Source organism: Arachis hypogaea, chromosome 6 (genome assembly GCF_003086295.3).
Source record: "Arachis hypogaea cultivar Tifrunner chromosome 6, arahy.Tifrunner.gnm2.J5K5, whole genome shotgun sequence".
NCBI classification, from domain to species: Eukaryota; Viridiplantae; Streptophyta; class Magnoliopsida; order Fabales; family Fabaceae; genus Arachis; species Arachis hypogaea.
The window spans coordinates 15,111,321-15,134,146 of NC_092041.1; the positions used below are offsets into that span (position 1 = coordinate 15,111,321).

The 22,826-nt window shown below is 40.3% G+C and overlaps 2 non-coding genes across 2 annotated transcripts; one reads left to right on the plus strand and one right to left on the minus strand.

The window, feature by feature from the left end:
* The first annotated feature begins 9,709 nt into the window (after window positions 1–9,709).
* On the plus strand, window positions 9,710–9,817 carry LOC112700133 (small nucleolar RNA R71). Its single transcript, XR_003153051.1, has one exon. It is a non-coding gene; the product is annotated as a small nucleolar RNA R71 (small nucleolar RNA).
* Window positions 9,818–14,314: 4,497 nt separating this feature from the next.
* On the minus strand, window positions 14,315–14,418 carry LOC112700517 (small nucleolar RNA R71). The gene has a single exon (XR_003153425.1). It is a non-coding gene; the product is annotated as a small nucleolar RNA R71 (small nucleolar RNA).
* Between the last annotated feature and the right edge of the window lie 8,408 nt (window positions 14,419–22,826).

The following is a 22,826-nucleotide window of genomic DNA, read 5'->3' on the forward strand; positions in this document are numbered from 1 at the left end:
ACTCCACCATTGAAAATACATAAGTGATGGTCCAGGCATGGCCGAATGGCCAGCCTCCACAAAAGACAAGACAAGATAGGACCAAATAGGATCAGATGCCTAGTACAATAGTAAAAAGTTCTATTTATACTAAACCAGCTACTAGGGTTTACAGAAATAAGTCTAAGTGCAAAAATCCACTTCCGGGGTCCACTTTGGTGTGTGATTGGGCTGAGCTTGAGCTTTACACGTGCAGAGGCTTCTCTTGGAGTTAAACGGCAAGTTGTAACGTGTTTTTGGCGTTTAACTCTGGTTTGTGACATGTTTTTGGCGTTGAACGCCGGTTTGCGTCATCTAAAATCGAACAAAGTATGGACTATTATATATTTCAGAAAAGCCCTGGATGTCGACTTTCCAACGCAATTAAGAGCGCGCCATTTGAAGTTCTGTAGCTCCTAAAAATCCATTTTGAGTGCAGGGAGGTCAGAATCCAACAGCATCAGCAGTCCTTTGTCAACCTTCTATCAGATGTTTGCTCAGGTCCCTCAATTTTAGCCAGAAAATACCTGAAATCACAGAAAAACACACAAACTCATAGTAAAGTCTAGAAATATGAATTTTGCATAAAAACTAATAAAAACATCCCTAAAAGTAGCTAGATCCTACTAAAAACTACCTAAAAACAATGCCAAAAAGCGTATAAATTATCCGCTCATCATTGGGCAGTCAACACCCACCAAGGAGGAAGGTCCCAAGAGAAAGATGCATAGGGGATGGAGAAACAATACATCCCCTACCCTAACAAGCAAGGAGAATCAAGCTGATCACACTAAAAGAAAGCTTGTTAGGAGGAATTCAAATTTGAGGGCACTCATCTCCTCCTCTTCTCCCATGGAGTCATTTTTGTTAACCGTTGTGAGAGTACCTAAAACTGTAGGTCGATCTCGGATGAGATCTTCTGTGCTGGTCAGAGCTGTTATGTCCGACTTGATGGACTTGGTAATGGTGCTGATCCTTCGTCCCCAGAGAATAGGGGGTACCTGCAAGGGACTCCGATGCTTAAGTTAGCAAGGGTATTAAGCAGGTATTTAGTAGAATCAGAGTATGAGTTATACCTGGGTGCTCCAGTGTATTTATAATGGTGTAGAGAGACCTTCCTTAGATAAGATAAGTTAGTTAGCTTATTTTTATCTTTATCTTCGAGCGAGGTCATCTTATCTTTAAGAGAACCGCCTTTATCTCTATAGGCTTGGGCTGCCCTTGGATTCGGGTCATGTTCCTCTGTTTGGGCCCTTTATTGGGCTTTTCTTGTAGTTTGGCCGAGCTCTTTGAGAAGAGGTCGGATTGTCCTGACCTAAGGAGGTCGGTCGCTTTGTCGGTAGAACATCCCGAATCGGACAACTCGACCCAGGGTATAACAGTGACCCTGCTCGAGCTCGGTCTTCCCTTTGAGGTCGAGTCTTTAGTTTTAGGACTTCGATCTTTCTTGGGTGAAACCGAACTCGAGCATTTCGTCGATTTTATCTTTGTAGAGTTCCTTTTTGAATGCGAAACGTTTCTGTTCCGTTTCCTCTGAAAGCGCGCGCTTTTGCAGGTTGGTTTTGCTTTTTCTTTTGTCGTCTATTTTTGCTGCTCTGTATTTGATTTTGAAGTTTTGATTTTGACTGAGTGCATGTTGGAAAGCTTGAATCTTTGTATATTATCACGCTCGGTTTATCACTGTGATGCATGCTTTCTGGTTTTCCTTTTGACCTTATGTATGCTTCTGGGTGTATTTTCCGGGTTTGGCTCTTTAGGGCTTCGTATGCTACTGCTGATTTCTGAACTGTTGTTTTTGAAAAAGGTTGCTCCTTTTGATGGTTTTTGTCCTATTGATTGCTTTTCTTTGATGGGGATTGCTCCGTAAAAGAACTTTTTCTTTTGGTGGCTCGTTTGATCTTCTTCGCGTTTGTTTTTCTTTTTGGGATGTTGCTTTCTGGGAAAGGGTTTCTCTTTGTTCTTGCTGCGAGTTTTTTGTTGGGATGTTTAGCCTTGTAGATTTTCTTGAATCTTTGTTCCCTGATTGCCTCCAAAGGATGCCCCTGGACCTTCTTGGTGTGGGTCCTGGGGTTTCTTTTTGTTGTTTGTGCCGTGTTTGGACTGTGCTGGACTGTGCTGGCTGAGTTGTTTTGATTTTGTCCGAGATGTTTTTAGTAATCCACTCTCCTTTTCTTGTTTGTAGGACTAGTTGGCTATGTCTTCTCGCAAAAATATTGTAGAGACATCCTCTAAGGTTCCTGAGGGTATGTCCGATTGGTTGGACTCCCTTATTTTGATGTGTGTTTCTGTGGTCAATGCTGAATTTTGTGTGGAGCTTAGGAAACATCACCGTCTCTGTAAGAGTAGGGATCAAGAGAAGAATTATGAGTTGGTGGCACCTGACTCCGAGGAGAGGGTTTGCTTCCCTGTCCTGACCCAGGGGGAGCGCCTTTTCTTTTATGCTTATGACTATTTCTTCAGCCAGTTGGACATCACCTTTCCCTTTACCTCGTTTGAGACTGATTTGTTGTGGTCGTGTAATGTAGCTCTGTCCCAGCTTCATCCACACTCGTGGGGCTTTATTAAGATTTTTCAACTTCTTTGTCAAGAACTGAATGTTATCCCTTCTCAAACTCTTTTCCTTTATTTGTTTGTTTTAACTAAGCCCGGAATTTCTTCAAAAAAGAAAGCTTTGTGGGTTTCTTTTAGATCTGCACAAGGAAATAAGGTTTTTACCATGTAAGACGAGTCTTTTAGGGACTTCAAGAATTATTTTTTCAAGGTTCGCGCTGTTGAGGGAGCTCGTCCCTTTTTTTCTGGAAGCGAATGGGGAGCCATCCTTCCCTTTTCATTGGTAGCAGAATGTAGTAGTATCCCGTTATACGTGAAAGATGCTTGATGAGGTCGAACAGGCCTTTATGACGATTTTGGAGGATCTTTGGGGGAAACCTCCTCATTTAGTTACCAAAAAATGTTTGGGAGACCCCTCCCTCGTCCGAGATATATTGGGTATTACTTGATGTATACTATTTCATGTTTTTTGCTTTTCTCCTTTCTTCCCAGTATGTAAAACTGTTGTTTTTCATTTTTCAGAGATGGCCAAGAATAATGATGCAATGAAGGCCTTCAAAAAGGTGAGGAAAGCCACTACAGCTCAAAACACCTCGGCCTGGGTAGATGGGGAAGGGTCCTCTCAGGTCCCATTGAAGCCATTTGTGCCGAGTTCTCCTGGTCTGAGGAGAATGATCCCTACTCCTCGGGTTCATTTAGTGGATCCCCCACAATCTTCTGCTGCTGCTGTTGTTTCTTCTTCGGTCGTCCCTCCTCCTAAAAGACCTCGAACTGTTGAACCTTTCAATCTGGATGCCCCGGATTTTGACCCCATTAGCTTTGTCGACCAGCAGATCGCTCCTTATGGTACCCTCTCCATGGATGATGTTTCTCTCTGGTGCACGAAATTGTGATCAATACTTTTCACAACTCAAATAATCCTTAGTAATGAATCCAAAAACTTGGTGTTCAATACCATGGCATAAACACAACTTCGCACAACTAACCAGCAAGTGTACTGGGTCGTCCAAGTAATAAACCTTACGCGAGTAAGGGTCGATCCCACAGAGATTGTTGGTATGAAGCAAGCTATGGTCACCTTGTAAATCTTAGTCAGGCAAACTCAAATGGATATGGGTGATATACGAATAAAACATAAAGATAAAGATAGAGATACTTATGTAATTCATTGGTGGGAATTTCAGATAAGCGCATGAAGATGCTATGTTCCTTCCGTCTCTCTGCTTTCCTACTGTCTTCATCCAATCCTTCTTACTCCTTTCCATGGCAAGCTGTATGCAAGGGTTTCACCGTTGTCAGTGGCTACCTTCCATCCTCTCAGTGGAAATGTTCAACGCACCCTGTCACGGCACGGCTATCCATCTGTCGGTTCTCAATCAGGCCGGAATAGAATCCAGTGATTCTTTTGAGTCTGTCACTAACGCCCCGCCCTCAGGAGTTTGAAGCTCGTCACAGTCATTCAATCATTGAATTCTACTCAGAATACCACAGACAAGGTTTAGACCTTCCAGATTCTCTTGAATGCCGCCATCAGTTCTAGCTTATACCACGAAGATTCCGGTTAAAGAATCCAAGAGATATCCACCCAATCTAAGGTAGAACGGAGGTGGTTGTCAGACACACGTTCATAGGTGAGAATGATGATGAGTGTCACGGATCATCACATTCATCAAGTTGAAGAACAAGTGATATCTTAGAACAAGAACAAGCGGAATTGAATAGAAGAACAATAGTAATTGCATTAATACTCGAGGTACAGCAGAGCTCCACACCTTAATCTATGGTGTGTAGAAACTCCACCGTTGAAAATACATAAGAACAAGGTCTAAGCATGGCCGTGAGGCCAGCCTCCCAATGATCAAAAGATCTAAAGATCAAAAGATTCCAAAGATCAGAAGATGAAAATACAATAGTAAAAGGTCCTATTTATAGAGAACTAGTAGCCTAGGGTTTACAGAGATGAGTAAATGACATAAAAATCCACTTCTGGGCCCACTTGGTGTGTGCTTGGGTTGAGCATTGAAGCATTTTCGTGTAGAGACTCTTCTTGGAGTTAAACGCCAGCTTTTATGCCAGTTTGGGCGTTTAACTCCCATCCTTGTGCCAGTTCCGGCGTTTAACGCTGGGAATTCTGAGGGTGACTTTGAACGCCGGTTTGGGCCATCAAATCTTGGGTAAAGTATGGACTATCATATATTGCTGGAAAGCCCAGGATGTCTACTTTCCAACGCCGTTGAGAGCGCGCAAATTGGGCCTTTGTAGCTCCAGAAAATCCACTTCGAGTGCAGGGAGGTCAGAATCCAACAGCATCTGCAGTCCTTTTTAGTCTCTGAATTAGATTTTTGCTCAGGTCCCTCAATTTCAGCCAGAAAATACCTGAAATCACAGAAAAATACACAAACTCATATTAAAGTCCAGAAAAGTGAATTTTAACTAAAAACTAATAAAAATATACTAAAAACTAACTAGATCATACTAAAAACATACTAAAAACAATGCCAAAAAGCGTACAAATTATCCGCTCATCACAATACCAAACTTAAATTATTGCTTGTCCTCAAGCAACTGAAAATCAAACAAGATAAAAAGAAGAGAATATGCAATGAATTCCAAAAACATCTATGAAGATCAGTATTAATTAGATGAGCGGGACTTTTAGCTTTTTGCCTCTGAACAGTTTTGGCATCTCACTCTATCCTTTGAAATTCAGAATGATTGGCTTCTTTAGGAACTCAGAATCCAGATAGTGTCATTGATTCTCCTAGTTAAGTATGATGATTCTTGAACACAGCTACTTATTGAGTCTTGGCCGTGGCCCAAAGCACTCTGTCTTCCAGTATTACCACCGGATACATACATGCCACAGACACATAATTGGGTGAACCTTTTCAGATTGTGACTCAGCTTTGCTAGAGTCCCCAATTAGAGGTGTCCAGGGTTCTTAAGCACACTCTTTTTGCCTTGGATCACAACTTTATTTCTTTCTTTTTCTCTTTCTTTTTCTTTTTCTTTCTCTCTTTTTTTTTCGATTTTTTTTCTATTTCTTTTTTTTTGTATTAATTGCTTTTTCTTGCTTCAAGAATCATTTTAATGATTTTTCAGATCCTCAGTAACATGTCTCCTTTTTCATCATTCTTTCAAGAGCCAACATTCATGAACCACAAATTCAAAAGACATATGCACTGTCTAAGCATACATTCAGAAAACAAAAGTATTGCCACCACATCAAAATAATTAAACTGTTATAAAATTCAAAATTCATGCAATTCTTCTCTTTTTCAATTAAGAACACTTTTCATTCAAGAAAGGTGATGGATTCATAGGACATTCATAACTTTAAGGCATAGACACTAAGACACTAATGATCACAAGACACAAACATAGATAAACATAAGCACTAAAATTCGAAAAATAGGAAAATAAAGAACAAGGAAATTAAAGAACGGGTCCACCTTAGTGATGGCGGCTTGTTCTTCCTCTTGAAGTTCATATGGAGTGCTTGAGCTCCTCAATGTCTCTTTCTTGTCTTTGTTGCTCCTCTCTCATGATTCTTTGATCTTCTCTAATTTCATGGAGGAGAATGGAATGTTCTTGGTGCTCCACCCTTAGTTGTCCCATGTTGGAACTCAATTCTCCTAGGGAGGTGTTTAGTTGCTCCCAATAATTTTGTGGAGGAAAGTGCATCCCTTGAGGCATCTCAGGGATTTGATGATGAGAGGGATCTATTGTTTGCTCTATCCTTTTCTTAGTGATGGGCTTATCCTCATCAATGGGGATGTCTCCCTCTATGTCAACTCCAACTGAATAACAGAGGTGACAAATGAGATGAGGAAAGGCTAACCTTGCCAAGGTGGAGGACTTGTCCGCCACCTTATAAAGTTCTTGGGATATCACCTCATGAACTTCTATTTCTTCTCCAATCATGATGCTATGGATCATGATGGCTCGGTCTATAGTAACTTCGGACCGGTTGCTAGTGGGAATGATTGAGCGTTGGTTAAACTCCAACCATCCTCTAGCCACAGGTTTGAGGTCATGCCTTCTCAGTTGAACAGGATTCCCTCTTGAATCTCTCTTCCATTGGGCACCCTCTTCACAAATGATTGTGAGGACTTGGTCCAACCTTTGATCAAAGTTGACCCTTCTAGTGTAAGGATGTTCATCTCCTTGCATCATGGGCAAGTTGAAAGCCAACCTTACATTTTCCGGACTAAAATCCAAGTATTTCCCCCGAACCATAGTAAGCCAATTCTTTGGGTCCGGGTTCACACTTTGATCATGGTTCTTGGTGATCCATGCATTGGCATAGAACTCTTGAACCATTAAGATTCCGACTTGTTGAATGGGGTTGGTAAGAACTTCCCAACCTCTTCTTCGGATCTCATGTCGGATCTCCGGATATTCACTCTTTTTGAGTTTGAAAGGGACCTCGGGGATCACCTTCTTCAAGGCCACAACTTCATAGAAGTGGTCTTGATGCACCCTTGAGATGAATCTCTCCATCTCCCATGACTCAGAGGTGGAAGCTTTTGCCTTCCCTTTCCTCTTTCTAGAGGTTTCTCCGGCCTTGGATGTCATAAATGGTTATGGAAAACAAAAAGCAATGCTTTTACCACACCAAACTTAAAAGGTTTGCTCGTCCTCAAGCAAAAGAAGAAAGAAGAGAGTAGAAGAAGAAGAAATAGAGGAGATGGATATGGCCTTGTGGTTCGGCTATAGGAGGGAGACGTAGTGTTTATGTTGTGTGAAAATGAAGGAGTGAAGATGTGTTTATATAGGAGTGGGGGGGAGGGTGATGTTCGGCTATGTGAGGGTGGGTTTGGGAGGGAAAGTGGTTTAAATTTGAATGGTGGGGTGGGTGGGGTTTTATGAAGGATGTGAGTGGTGAAGAGAAAGATGGGATTTGATAGGTGAATGGTTTTTGGGGAAGAGGTGTTGAGGTGATTGGTGAATGGGTGAAGAAGAGAGAGAATGGTGGGGTAGGTGGGGATCCTGTGGGGTCCACAGATCCTGAGGTGTCAAGGAAAAGTCATCCCTGCACCAAATGGCATGCAAAAATGTGTTTTGAGCCAGTTCTGGCGTTAAACGCCGGGCTGGTGCCCATTTCTGGCGTTTAACGCCAAGTGCTTGCCCTTTTCTGGCGTTTAACGCCAGTCTGGTGCCCCTTTCTGGCGTTAAACGCCCAGAATGGTGCCAGACTGGGCGTTAAACGCCCATCTGCTAGCCTTACTGGCGTTTAAACGCCAGCAGGATCTTCCTCCAGGGTGTGCTGTTTTTCTTTCTGTTTTTCATTCTGTTTTTTCTTTTTCAATTGTTTTTGTGACTTCTCATGATCATCAACCTACAGAAAACATAAAATAACAAAGGAAAATAGATAAAATATAACATTGGGTTGCCTCCCAACAAGCGCTTCTTTAATGTCAGTAGCTTGACAGAGGGCTCTCATGGAGCCTCACAGATGCTCAGAGAAATATTGGAACCTCCCAACACCAAACTTAGAGTTTGAATGTGGGGGTTCAACACCAAACTTAGAAGTTGGTTGTGGCCTCCCAACACCAAACTTAGAGTTTGACTGTGGGGGCTCTGTTTGACTCTGTTTTGAGAGAAGCTCTTCATGCTTCTTCTCCATGATGACAGGGGGATATCCTTGAGCCTTAAACACCAAGGATTCTTCATTCACTTGAATGATCAATTCTCCTCTATCAACATCAATCACAGCCTTTGCTGTGGCTAGGAAGGGTCTGCCAAGGATGATGGATTTATCCATGCACTTCCCAGTCTCTAGGACTATGAAATCAGCAGGGATGTAATGGTCTTCAACCTTTACCAGAGCATCGTCTACAAGTCCATAAGCTTGTTTTCTTGAGTTGTCTGCCATCTCTAGTGAGATTTTTGCAGCTTGCACCTCAAAGATCCCTAGCTTCTCCATTACAGAGAGAGGCATGAGGTTTACACTTGACCCTAGGTCACACAAGGCCTTCTTGAAGGTCATGGTGCCTATGGTACAAGGTATTGAGAACTTTCCAGGATCTTGTCTCTTTTGAGGTAATTTCTGCCCAGACAAGTTATCCAGTTCTTTGATGAGCAAAGGGGGGTCATCCTCCCAAGTCTCATTTCCAAATAACTTGTCATTTAGCTTCATGATTGCTCCAAGGTATTTAGCAACTTGCTCTTCAGTGACATACTCATCCTCTTCAGAGGAAGAATACTCATCAGAGCTCATGAATGGCAGAAGTAAGTCCAATGGAATCTTTATGGTCTCATTTTGAGCCTCAGATTCCCATGGTTTCTCATTGGGGAACTCATTGAAGGTTAGTGGACGTCCATTGAGGTCTTCCTCAGTGGCGTTCACTGCCTCTTCCTCCTCTCCAAATTCGGCCATGTTGATGGCCTTACACTCTCCTTTTGGATTTTCTTCTGTATTGCTTGGAAGAGTACTAGGAGGGAGTGCAGTAATTTTCTTGCTCAGCTGACCCACTTGTGCCTCCAAATTTCTAATGGAGGATCTTGTTTCAGTCATGAAACTTTGAGTGGTTTTGATTAGATCAGAGACCATGGTTGCTAAGTCAGAGGTGTTCTGCTTAGAACTCTCTGTCTGTTGCTAAGAAGATGATGGAAAAGGCTTGCTATTGCTAAACCTGTTTCTTCCACCATTATTGTTGTTGAAACCTTGTTGAGGTCTCTGTTGATCCTTCCATGAGAGATTTGGATGATTTCTCCATGAAGGATTATAGGTGTTTCCATAGGGTTCTCCCATGTAATTCACCTCTTCCATTGAAGGGTTCTCAGGATCATAAGCTTCTTCTTCAGATGAAGCTTCCTTAGTACTGCTTGGTGCATTTTGCATTCCAGACAGACTTTGAGAAATCATATTGACTTGTTGAGTCAATATTTTGTTTTGAGCCAATATGGCATTCAGAGTATCAATCTCAAGAACTCCTTTCTTCTGATTTATCCCATTGTTCACAGGATTCCTTTCAGAAGTGTACATGAATTGGTTATTTGCAACCATTTCAATTAGTTCTTGAGCTTCTGTAGGCGTCTTCTTCAGATGAAGAGATCCTCCAGCAGAGCTATCCAAAGACATCTTGGATAGTTCAGAGAAACCATCATAGAAAATACCTATGATGCTCCATTCAGAAAGCATATCAGAGGGGCACTTTCTAATTAATTGTTTGTATCTTTCCCAAGCTTCATAGAGGGATTCTCCTTCCTTCTGTCTGAAGGTTTGGACTTCCACTCTAAGCTTACTCAATTTTTGAGGTGGAAAGAACTTTGCCAAGAAGGCATTGACTAGCTTTTCCCAAGAGTTTAGGCTTTCTTTAGGTTGAAAATCCAACCATGTTTTAGCTCTGGCTCTTACAGCAAAAGGGAATAGCATAAGTCTGTAGACTTCAGGGTCAACCCCATTAGTCTTGACAGTGTCACAGATTTGCAAGAACCCAGCTAAAAACTGATGAGGATCTTCCAATGGAAGTCCATGGAACTTGCAATTCTGTTGCATTAGAGAAACTAATTGAGACTTAAGCTCAAAGTTGTTTGCTCCAATGGCAGGGATAGAGATGCTTCTCCCATAGAAGTCGGGAGTAGGTGCAGTAAAGTCACCCAGCACCTTCCTTGCATTGTTGGCATTGTTGTTGTTTTCGACTGCCATGGGGTCTTCTTCTTTGAAGATTTCTGTTAGGTCCTCTACAGAGAATTGTGCCTTAGCTTCTCTTAGCTTTCGCTTCAAGGTCCTTTCAGGTTCAGGATCAGCCTCAACAAGAATGCTTTTGTCTTTGCTCCTGCTCATATGAAAGAGAAGAGAACAAGAAACTGTGGAATCCTCTATGTCACAGTATAGAGACTCCTTGAGGTGTCAGAGGAAAAGAAAAATAGAAGGCAGAGTGATGAGCGGATAATTTATACGCTTTTTGGCATTGTTTTCATATAGTTTTTAGTAAGTTTGAGCTACTTTTAGGGATATTTTCATTAGTTTTTATGTTAAATTCACATTTCTGGACTTTACTATGAGTTTGTGTGTTTTTCTGTGATTTCAGGTAAATTCTGACTGAAATTGAGGGATTTGAGCAAAACTCTGAAGAAGGCTGACAAAAGGACTGCTGATGCTGTTGGATTCTGACCTCCCTGCACTCGAAATGGATTTTCTGGAGCTACAGAACTTCAATTGGCGCGCTCTCAACGGAGTTGGAAAGTAGACATCCAGGGCTTTCCAGCAATATATAATAGTCCATACTTTATTCGAAGAATGACGACGTAACTTGGCGTTAAACGCCAAGTTCATGCTGCTGTCTGGAGTTAAACGCCAGAAAAACGTCATGATCCGGAGTTGAACGCCCAAAACACGTCATAACTCAGAGTTCAACGCCAAGATATGCCTTAGCTCGTGGAATGATCAAGCTCAGCCCAAGCATACACCAAGTGGGCCCCGGAAGTGGATTTATGCATCAATTACTTACTCATGTAAACCCTAGTAGCTAGTCTAGTATATATAGGACATTTATCTATTGTATTAGACATCCTGGATTGTATTTTGAATCCTGTGATCACGTTAGAGAGGGCTGGCCATTCGGCCATACCTGAACTCTTTGCTTATGTATTTTCAACGGTGGAGTTTCTGCACACCATAGATTAAGGGTGTGGAGCTCTGTTGTACCTCAAGTATCAATGCAATTCTATCTTCTTTTATTCAAATCTCTCTTATTCTTATTCCAAGATATTCATTCGTACCCAAGAACATGATGAATGTGATGAGTCAGATTACCCTCATTATCATTCTCACTTATGAATGCGCGTGATTGACAACCATGTCCGTTCTACATGCAACAGAGCTTGAATGTATATCTCTTAGATTCCCCAACAGAATCTTCGTGGTATAAGCTAGATAGATGGCGGCATTCATGAGGGTCCGGAAAGTCTCACCTTGTCTGTGGTATTCCGAGTAGGATCCTGGGAATCCGGAAAGTCCAACCTTGTCTGTGGTGTTCCGAGTAGGATTCCGTAATGAATGACCGTGACGTGCTTCAAACTTTAACCTGCTGAGCGTTAGTGACAGACGCAAAAGAGGGATTCTATTCCAGTAGGAGCGGGAACCAACCGGTGATTAGCCGTACTGTGACAGAGTGCGTTAGCATAGTTTTCACTGCGAGGATGGGATGTAGCCATCAGCCATGGGTGATGCCTCCAGACTGGTTAGCTGTGCGAGTGACAGCCGCACAGGATATTTCCCCGTGAGGAATGAAAGTAGCCACAGTTGATGGTGAACCCCTATACAAAGCTTGCCATGGAAAGGAGTAAGAAGGATTGAATAGAAGCAGTAGGAGAGCAGGCGTCCTTGGGCTCTACAGCATCTCCATCCCCTTATCTGAAATTCCCACCAATGAATCTGCATAAGTGTTCTATCCCTTTTATTGTTTATTTCCTTAACTTGCATTTTTCGAAAACCCATAAACAATTTTAATCTGCCTGACTGAGATTTACAAGGTGACCATAGCTTGCTTCATACCAACAATCTCTGTGGATTCGACCCTTACTCACATAAGGTTTATTACTTGGACGACCCAGTACACTTGCTGGTTAGTTGAACGGAGTTGTGAGAATAAACAGTGCCCTAAGGGTAAATATATGCTAAAGCTCAAAAGATAGAAATCACAATTTCGTCCACCAAGTTTTTGGCGCCGTTGCCGGGGATTGTTCGAGTATGGACAACTGACGGTTCATCTTGTTGCTCAGATTAGGTAATTTTCTTTTCAAAAATCTTTTTCAAAATTTTCCTTTTCTTTTTCGTTTTCTCCAAAAATATTTTCAAAAACAAAAATTAATAAAAATACAAAAAAATTAGAAAACCATAAAAATCAAAAATATTTTGTGTTTCTTGTTTGAGTCTTGTGTTAATTTTTAAGTTTGGTGTCAATTGCATGCTTTTAAAATTTTTCTTGCATTTTTCGAAAATCTCATGCATTCATAGTGTTCTTCATGATCTTCAAGTTGTTCTTGACAAGACTTCTTGTTTGATCTTGATGATTTCTTGTTTTGTGTTGATTGTTGTTTTTCATGTGCATCTTTGCATTCATATTTTCCATGCATTAAAAATTCCTAAGTTTGGTGTCTTGCATGTTTTCTTTGCATCAAAAATTTTTTCAAAATTATGTTCTTGATGTTCATCATGATCTTCATAGTGTTCTTGGTGTTCATCTTGACATTCATAGCATTCTTGCATGCATCTTGTGTCTTGATCCAAAATTTTCATGTTTTGGGTCATTTTTTGTGTTTTTCTTTAAAACTTTAAAAATCAAAAATATCTTTTCCTTATTTCCCTCCAAATTTTCGAAATTTTGGGTTGACTTGGTCAAAAATTTTTAAAATTAGTTGTTTCTTACAAGTCAAGTCAAAATTTCAATTTTAAAAATCTTATCTTTTCAAAATCTTTTTCAAAAATCATATCTTTTTCAAATTTTTTATAAATTTCGAAAATTTCAAAAATCTTTTTCAAGATATTTTCAAAATCTTTTTCTTATCTTTTTATCCAATTTTCGAAAATTTACTAACAAGTAATGTGATTGGTTCAAAAATTTGAAGTTTGTTACTTTCTTGTTAAGAAAGGTTCAATCTTTAAGTTCTAGAATCTTATCTTGTAGTTTCTTGTTAGTTAAGTCTTTTTAAAAATTAAATCTTTTTCAAAATAGCTTTTTCAAATATATCTTTTTATCTTTTATTTTATCTTTTTTCAAAACTTTTATCTTTTTTTTTTTAAAAATTTGATTTCAAAATATCTTATCTTTTTCTTATCTTCTTATCTTTTTCAAATTTTGATTTCAAATCTTTTTCAATCAACTAACTAACTTTTTGTTTGTTTCTTATCTTTTTCAAAACCACCTAACTACTTTCCCCTCTCTTATTTTCGAAAATTCTCCCTCTCTTTTTCAAAAATTCTTTTTAATTGTTTTAAATTTTAATTTTAATTATCTATTAACTTTAATTTTCGAAAATCACTAACTCTTTTTCAAAAATTAATTTCGAATTTCTCTTCTCTTTTCTTCTTTTATTTAATTATTTAATTACTAACACTTCTCTTCACCTCTCTTCATCTATAATCCGAATCTCCCTCTTCATTCTTCTACCCCTTTCTTCTTCTACTAACATAAGGGAATCTCTATACTGTGACATAGAGGATTCCTTTTTCTTTTCTTGTTTTCTTCTCTTTCTTATGAGCAGGAACAAGGATAAAGGCACTCTTGTTAAAGCTGATCCAGAACCTGAAAGGACTCTGAAGAGAAAATTAAGAGAAGCTAAATTACAACAATCCAGAAACAACCTTTCAGAAATTTTCGAACAAGAGAAGGAGATGGCAGCCGAAAATAATAATAATAATAATGCAAGGAGAATGCTTGGTGACTTCACAAAGCCCACATCCAAGTTTGATAGAAGAAGCATCTCCATTCCTGCCATTGGAGCCAATAACTTTGAGCTTAAGCCTCAACTAGTTGCTTTAATGCAACAAAACTGCAAGTTTTATGGACTTCCATCTGAAGATCCTTATCAGTTCTTAACTGAGTTCTTGCAAGTCTGTGATACTGTAAAGACGAATGGAGTTAATCCTGAAGTCTACAGACTCATGCTTTTCCCTTTTGCTGTAAGAGACAGAGCTAGAATATGGTTGGATTCACAACCTAAGGATAGCCTGGACTCCTGGGATAAGCTGGTCACTGCCTTCTTAGATAAGTTCTTTCCTCCTCAAAAGCTGAGCAAGCTGAGAGTGGATGTTCAAACCTTTAAGCAAAAAGATGGTGAATTCCTCTATGAAGCTTGGGAAAGATACAAGCAGTTGACCAAGAGATGTCCATCTGACATGTTTTCAGAATGGACCTTATTAGATATATTCTATTATAGTCTCTCTGAATTTTCGAAAATGTCACTGGATCACTCTGCAGGTGGATCTATTCACCTGAAGAAAACGCCTGAAGAGGCACAAGAACTCATTGATATGGTTGCTAACAACCAGTTCATGTATACCTCTGAGAGGAATTCTGTGAATAATGGGGTCCCTCAGAAGAAAGGAGTTCTTGAAATTGATGCTCTGAATGCCATACTGGCTCAGAACAAAGTGTTGACTCAACAGGTCAACATGATCTCTCAAAATCTGAATGGATTGCAACATGCATCCAACAGTACTAGAGAGGCAGCTTCTGAAGAAGCTTATGATCCTGAGAACCCTGCCATGGCAGAGGTTAATTATCTGGGTGAACCATATGGAAATACCTATAACCCATCATGGAGAAATCATCCAAATTTCTCCTGGAAGGATCAACAAAAACCTCAACAAGGTTTTAACAATGGTGGACGCAATAGGCTGAATAATAGTAAGCCATATCCATCATCTTCTCAGCAACAGACAGAGAATCCTGAACAAAATAATTCCAATTTAGCCAATATAGTCTCTGATCTATCAAAGGCCACTTTCAGTTTCATGAATGAAACAAGATCCTCCATTAGAAATTTGGAGGCACAAGTGGGCCAGCTGAGTAAGAAAGTTATTGAAACTCCTCCCAGTATTCTCCCAAGCAATACAGAAGAGAATTCAAAAGGAGAGTGCAAGGCCATTGATTTGATCAAAGTGGCCGAATGCACTAGGGAGGAGGAGGACGAAAATCCTAGTGAGGAAGACCTCCTGGGACGTCCCTCAAGCAAGAAGGAGTTTCCCATTAAGGATCCTGAGGAATCTGAGGCTCATATAGAGACCATAGAGATTCCATTAAATCTCCTTCTGCCATTCATGAGCTCTGACTATTATTCATCCTCTGAAGAGGATGAAGATGTGACTGGTGAGCAAGTTGCTCAATATCTAGGAGCTATCATGAAACTGAATGCCAAGCTATTTGGTAATAAGACTTGGGAAAGTGAACCTCCCTTGCTCATTCGTGATTTGGATACTTGGATTCAGGAAACTCTACCTCAAAAGAGACAAGATCCTGGCAAGTTCTTGATACCTTGCACCATTGGCACCATGAGCTTTGAAAAAGCTCTGTGTGATCTTGGGTCAGGGATAAACCTTATGCCACTCTCTGTAATGGAGAAGCTAGGGATCATTGAGGTGCAACCTGCTTTGTTCTCACTGCAATTGGCAGATAAGTCAGTGAGACAAGCTCATGGGATAGTAGAGGACGTGCTAGTAAAAGTTGAAGACTTTTACATCCCTGCTGATTTCCTAATCCTAGATACTAGGAAGGAAGATGATGAATGCATCATCCTAGGAAGACCTTTCCTAGCCACAGCAGAAGCTGTGATAGATGTCAACAGAGGAGAGTTAGTCCTTCAATTGAATGGAGAATACCTTGTGTTCCAAGCACATGGCAATCCCTCTGTGACAAAAGAGAGTAAGCATGAAGAGCTTCTCTCAGTTCAAGGTCAAGAAGAGCCCACACAGTCAAACTCTAAGTTTGGTGTTGTGAAGCCACAACCAAACTCTAAGTTTGGTGTTCAAACCCCATATCCAAACTCTAAGTTTGGTGTTGGGACCATACAACATTGACCTGATCACCTTGTGGCTCCATGAGAGCCACTGTCAAGCTATTGACATTAAAGAAGCGCTTGTTGGGAGGCAACCCAATTCTATTTATCTAATTTTATTTTATTTTGTTTCTTTGTTATTTTTATGTTTAATTAGGTACATGATCATGAGGAGTCACGAAAAAATCAAAAAAAATTTAAAACAGAGTCAAAAACAGAAGAAAAAATTTTTCACCCTGGAGGACGCACGGGCCGGCGTTCAGCGCCCAGAAGATGCATCTGGCCAGCGTTCAGCGCCAGAACAGAGCATCTTCCTGGCGCTGAACGCCCAAAACAAGCAACATCCTGGCGTTTAACGCCAGGATGCGCACGTAGAGGACAATCTGGCGCTGAACGCCAGAAACAAGCTTGAAACTGGCGTTCAACGCCAGAATCAAGCATAACATGGGTGTTTAACGCCCAGAACATGCATCAATGGGCGTTTGAACGCCAGAATGGTGCATGAAGGCAATTTACACGCCTATAGGGTGAAGGAATGGTATTTCTTTTCACCTCAGGACCTGTGGACCCCACAGGATCCCTACCTCAGGATCTGTGGACCCCACAGGATCCCCACCTACCCAATTCTCACCTTCCCTCTTAATCCTACTTTTGTGATTTGAATATCCATGTCACAATTCCCAATACCCTTCACCAATCACCTCAATTCCTCTTCCCAATTACCCCATGCACCATTCACATCAACCTCCTCTTCCCCATAAACCCCACCTACCCCCACTACATTCAAAATTCAATTTCCCACCCATTCCCACCCAAATTGGCCGAAACCTACCCTCCCCCCTCCCTATAAATACCTCTCCTTTCTTCTTCATTTTCACACATCACTACCCATTCCTCTCTCATATAGCCGAACCCACTTCTCTCCCTCTCTTCCAAATTCTCTTCTTCTTCTTCTTCTACTCTTCTTTTCTTTTTGCTCGAGGACGAGCAAATTTTAAGTTTGGTGTGGTAAAAAGCCTAGCTTTTTATTTTTCATTCACCATCAATGGCACCCAAGACCGGAGTTTCCTCAAGAAAAGGAAAAGGGAAGGCAAAAGCTTCCACTTCCGAATCATGGGAAAAGGAGAGATTCATCTCCAAGAGCCACCAAGACCACTTCTATGATGTTGTGGCAAAGAAGAGGGTGATCCCTGAGGTCCCCTTCAAGCTCAAAAAGAATGAGTATCCGGAAATCCGACATGAGATCCAAAGAAGAGGGTGGGAAGTCATAACCAACCCCATGCAACAAGTCGGATTACTGATGGTTCAAGAGTTCTATGCTAATGCATGGATCACAAGGAACCATGATCAAAGTATGAACCCGAATCCAAAGAACTATCTCACAATGGTTCGGGGGAAATACTTAGATTTCAGTCCGGAAAATGTGAGGTTGGCATTTCATCTACCCATGATGCAAGGTGATGAACGCCCCTACACAAGGAGGGTCAACTTCAACCAAAGGTTGGACCAAGTCCTAATGGACATTTGTGTGGAAGGCACCCAATGGAGAGTAGACTCCAAAGGCAAACCAGTCCAACTAAGAAGACTGGACCTCAAGCCTGTAGCTAGAGGATGGTTGGAGTTCATCCAAAGATCCATCATCCCTACAAGCAACCGATCTGAAGTTACTGTGGATCGGGCCATCATGATTCATAGCATCATGATTGGAGAGGAAGTAGAGGTTCATGAAGTCATAGCCAATGAACTCTACAAAATAGCTGACAAGCCTTCATACATGGCACGGCTAGCCTTCCCCCACCTCATATGCCATTTATGCTACTCAGCTGGAGTTATCATAGATGGAGATGTCTCCATTGAAGAAGACAAGCCCATCACCAAGAAAAGGATGGAGCAAACAAGGGAAGTTCCTCACGGCCCCCAAGGAGAACATGAGGACGTTCATCAACAAATGCCTCATGGAATGCACTTTCCTCCCAACAACTATTGGGAGCAACTCAGTACCTCCTTAGAAGACTTGAGCCAAAACGTGGAACAACTAAGGGTGGAGCACCATGAACACGCCCTCACTCTTTAAGAAATAAGAGAAGATCAAAGAGCTATGAGGGAGGAGCAACAAAGGCAAGGAAGGGACATAGAAGAGTTGAAGAACATCATTGGTCCTTCAAGAAGAAGACGCCACTAGAGGTGGATTCATTCCTTGTTCTTTATTTTCTTTCTGTTTTCTGTTTTTAAATGTTATGTTTATCTATGTTTTTGTGTCTCTACTTCATGATCATTAGTGTGTAACCATGCCTTAAAGATTATGAATAATTCCATGAATCCTTCACCTCTCTTAAAAGAAAAATGTTTTAATTCAAAAGAACAAGAAGTACATAATTTTCGAAATTATTAGTGAATTTAATTTAATTATATTGATGTGGTGGCAATAATTTTTGTTTTCTGAATGAATGCTTGAACAGTGCATATTTTTGATCTTGTTGTTTATGAGTGTTAAAATTGTTGGCTCTTGAAAGAATGATGAACAAAGAGAAATGTTATTGATGAACTGAAAAATTCATGAATTGATTCTTGAAGCAAGAAAAAGCAGTGAAAAAAAAAAAGTGGCGAAAAAAAAATAATAGAAAGAAAAAGCAAGCAGAAAAAGCCAATAGCCCTTAAAACCAAAAGGCAAGGGTAGCAAGGATCCAAGGCTTTGAGCATCAATGGATAGGAGGGCCCAAGGAAGTTAAATCCAGGCCTAAGCGGCTAAATCAAGCTGTCCCTAACCATGTGCTTGTGTCATGAAGGTCCAAGTGAAAAGCTTGAGACTGAATGGTTAAAGTCGTGATCCAAAGCTAAAGAGTGTGCTTAAGAGCTCTGGACACCACTAACTGGGGACTTTAGCAAAGCTAAGTCACAATCTGAAAAGGTTCACCCAGTTATGTGTCTGTGGCATTTGTGTATCCGGTGGTAATACTGGAAGACAAAGTGCTTAGGGCCACAGCCAAGACTCATAAAGTAGCTGTGTTCAAGAATCAACATGCCTAACTAGGAAAGTCAATAACACTATCTGAAATTCTAAGTTCCTAGAGAAGCCAATCACTCTAAACTTCAAAGGAAAAAGTGAGATGCCAAAACTGTTCAGAAGCAAAAAGCTACAAGTCCCGCTCATCTAATTAAATTAATATTCATTGATATTTTGGACTTTATAGTATATTCTCTTCTTTTTATCCTATTTGATTTTCAGTTGCTTGGGGACAAGCAACAATTTAAGTTTGGTGTTGTGATGAGCGGATAATTTATACGCTTTTTGGCATTGTTTTCATATAGTTTTTAGTAAGTTTGAGCTACTTTTAGGGATATTTTCATTAGTTTTTATGTTAAATTCACATTTCTGGACTTTACTATGAGTTTGTGTGTTTTTCTGTGATTTCAGGTAAATTCTGACTGAAATTGAGGGATTTGAGCAAAACTCTGAAGAAGGCTGACAAAAGGACTGCTGATGCTGTTGGATTCTGACCTCCCTGCACTCGAAATGGATTTTCTGGAGCTACAGAACTTCAATTGGCGCGCTCTCAACGGAGTTGGAAAGTAGACATCCAGGGCTTTCCAGCAATATATAATAGTCCATACTTTATTCGAAGAATGACGACGTAACTTGGCGTTAAACGCCAAGTTCATGCTGCTGTCTGGAGTTAAACGCCAGAAAAACGTCATGATCCGGAGTTGAACGCCCAAAACACGTCATAACTCAGAGTTCAACGCCAAGATATGCCTTAGCTCGTGGAATGATCAAGCTCAGCCCAAGCATACACCAAGTGGGCCCCGGAAGTGGATTTATGCATCAATTACTTACTCATGTAAACCCTAGTAGCTAGTCTAGTATATATAGGACATTTATCTATTGTATTAGACATCCTGGATTGTATTTTGAATCCTGTGATCACGTTAGAGAGGGCTGGCCATTCGGCCATACCTGAACTCTTTGCTTATGTATTTTCAACGGTGGAGTTTCTGCACACCATAGATTAAGGGTGTGGAGCTCTGCTGTACCTCAAGTATCAATGCAATTCTATCTTCTTTTATTCAAATCTCTCTTATTCTTATTCCAAGATATTCATTCGTACCCAAGAACATGATGAATGTGATGAGTCAGATTACCCTCATTATCATTCTCACTTATGAATGCGCGTGATTGACAACCATGTCCGTTCTACATGCAACAGAGCTTGAATGTATATCTCTTAGATTCCCCAACAGAATCTTCGTGGTATAAGCTAGATAGATGGCGGCATTCATGAGGGTCCGGAAAGTCTCACCTTGTCTGTGGTATTCCGAGTAGGATCCTGGGAATCCGGAAAGTCCAACCTTGTCTGTGGTGTTCCGAGTAGGATTCCGGTAATGAATGACCGTGACGTGCTTCAAACTTTAACCTGCTGGGCGTTAGTGACAGACGCAAAAGAGGGATTCTATTCCAGTAGGAGCGGGAACCAACCGGTGATTAGCCGTACTGTGACAGAGTGCGTTAGCATAGTTTTCACTGCGAGGATGGGATGTAGCCATCAGCCATGGGTGATGCCTCCAGACTGGTTAGCTGTGCGAGTGACAGCCGCACAGGATATTTCCCCGTGAGGAATGAAAGTAGCCACAGTTGATGGTGAACCCCTATACAAAGCTTGCCATGGAAAGGAGTAAGAAGGATTGAATAGAAGCAGTAGGAGAGCAGGCGTCCTTGGGCTCTACAGCATCTCCATCCCCTTATCTGAAATTCCCACCAATGAATCTGCATAAGTGTTCTATCCCTTTTATTGTTTATTTCCTTAACTTGCATTTTTCGAAAACCCATAAACAATTTTAATCTGCCTGACTGAGATTTACAAGGTGACCATAGCTTGCTTCATACCAAAAATCTCTGTGGATTCGACCCTTACTCACGTAAGGTTTATTACTTGGACGACCCAGTACACTTGCTGGTTAGTTGAACGGAGTTGTGAGAATAAACAGTGCCCTAAGGGTAAATATATGCTAAAGCTCAAAAGATAGAAATCACAATTTCGTCCACCACAGAGGTAGAAGAAGAATGTGAGAAGAGGGGAAGAATTTTCGAAAATTAAGTAAAAGATTTTAAAAACATTTTGAAAAATAGTATTTAATTTTCGAAAACTAAGGCAAAAAATGATTTTTGAAAAAGATTTTGAAATTAGAAATTAAAAAGATTTGATTGAAAACTATTTTGAAAAAGAAGTGATTAGAAAGATATGATTGGTTTTTAAAAAAAAGATGTGATTGAGAAGATATGATTTGAAAAACATTTTAAAAAGATTTGATTTTTAAAAATTAATGACTTGGCTAACAAGAAAACATATGATTCAAACATTAAACCTTTCTCAACAGAAAAGGCAACATTCTTGAAATGTTGAATCAAATCATTGATTGATAGCAAGTATCTTTGAAAATGGAAAGAAATTGATTTTGAAAAAGATTTGATTGAAAAGATATGATTTGAAAAAGATTTGATTTTGAAAAACGTTGAAAACTTGAAAAAAATTTGCATTAAAAACAAAATCTTCCCTCTTGTGCCATCCTGGCGTTAAACGCCCAGAATGGTGCACATTCTGGCGTTTAACGCCCAAACCACTACCTTTTTGGGCGTTAAACACCCAGCCAGGCACTCTGGCTGGCGTTTAAACGCCAGTCTGTCTTCTTCACTGGGCATTTTGAACGCCCAGCTTTTTCTGTGTAGTTCCTCTGCTGTATGTTCTGAATCTTCAATTCCCTGTATTATTGACTTGAAAAGACACAAATTAAAAATATTTTTGGATTTTTAATAATCAAAATGTAACTAAAATCAAATAACAATGCATGCAAGACACCAAACTTAGCAGTTTGTATACTACTGACACTAACAAAATGAGAATGCAATTAAACACTCAAGTCAATAGAATTCAAAGATCAGAGCAATGAAATCATCAAGAACAATTTGAAGATTAATGAAGACACATGCATGAATGCAAAAAGAACAAAAACATGCAATTGACACCAAACTTAACATGAGACTCTAGACTCAAACAAGAACTATAAAATATTTTTGGTTTTTATGATTTGTAATTTTTTTTTTCGAAAATTAAGTGGAAAAAGAAAATAAAGGTATCAAAATTCTTAATGAGAATTCCAGGAATCATGCAATGTTTAGTCTAAGACTCCGGTCCAGGAATTAGACATGGCTTCACAGCCAGCCAAGCTTTCAAAGAAAGCTTCGGTCCAAAACACTAGACATGGCCAATGGCCAGCCAAGCCTTAGCAGATCACTGCTCCAACAACAAGATTGATAGAAATCAACAAGCTCTTGTGATGATAGGTTGAAACCTCGGTCCAATAGAATTAGACATGGCTTCACAGCCAGCCAGACTTCAACAGATCATCATGAAACACTAGAATTCATTCTTAAGAACTCTGAAGAAAATACCTAATCTAAGCAACAAGATGAACCGTCAGTTGTCCAAACTCAACAATCCCCCGCAACGGCGCCAGAAACTTGGTGCACGAAATTGTGATCAATACTTTTCACAACTCAAATAATCCTTAGTAATGAATCCAAAAACTTGGTGTTCAATACCATGGCATAAACACAACTTCGCACAACTAACCAGCAAGTGTACTGGGTCGTCCAAGTAATAAACCTTACGCGAGTAAGGGTCGATCCCACAGAGATTGTTGGTATGAAGCAAGCTATGGTCACCTTGTAAATCTTAGTCAGGCAAACTCAAATGGAT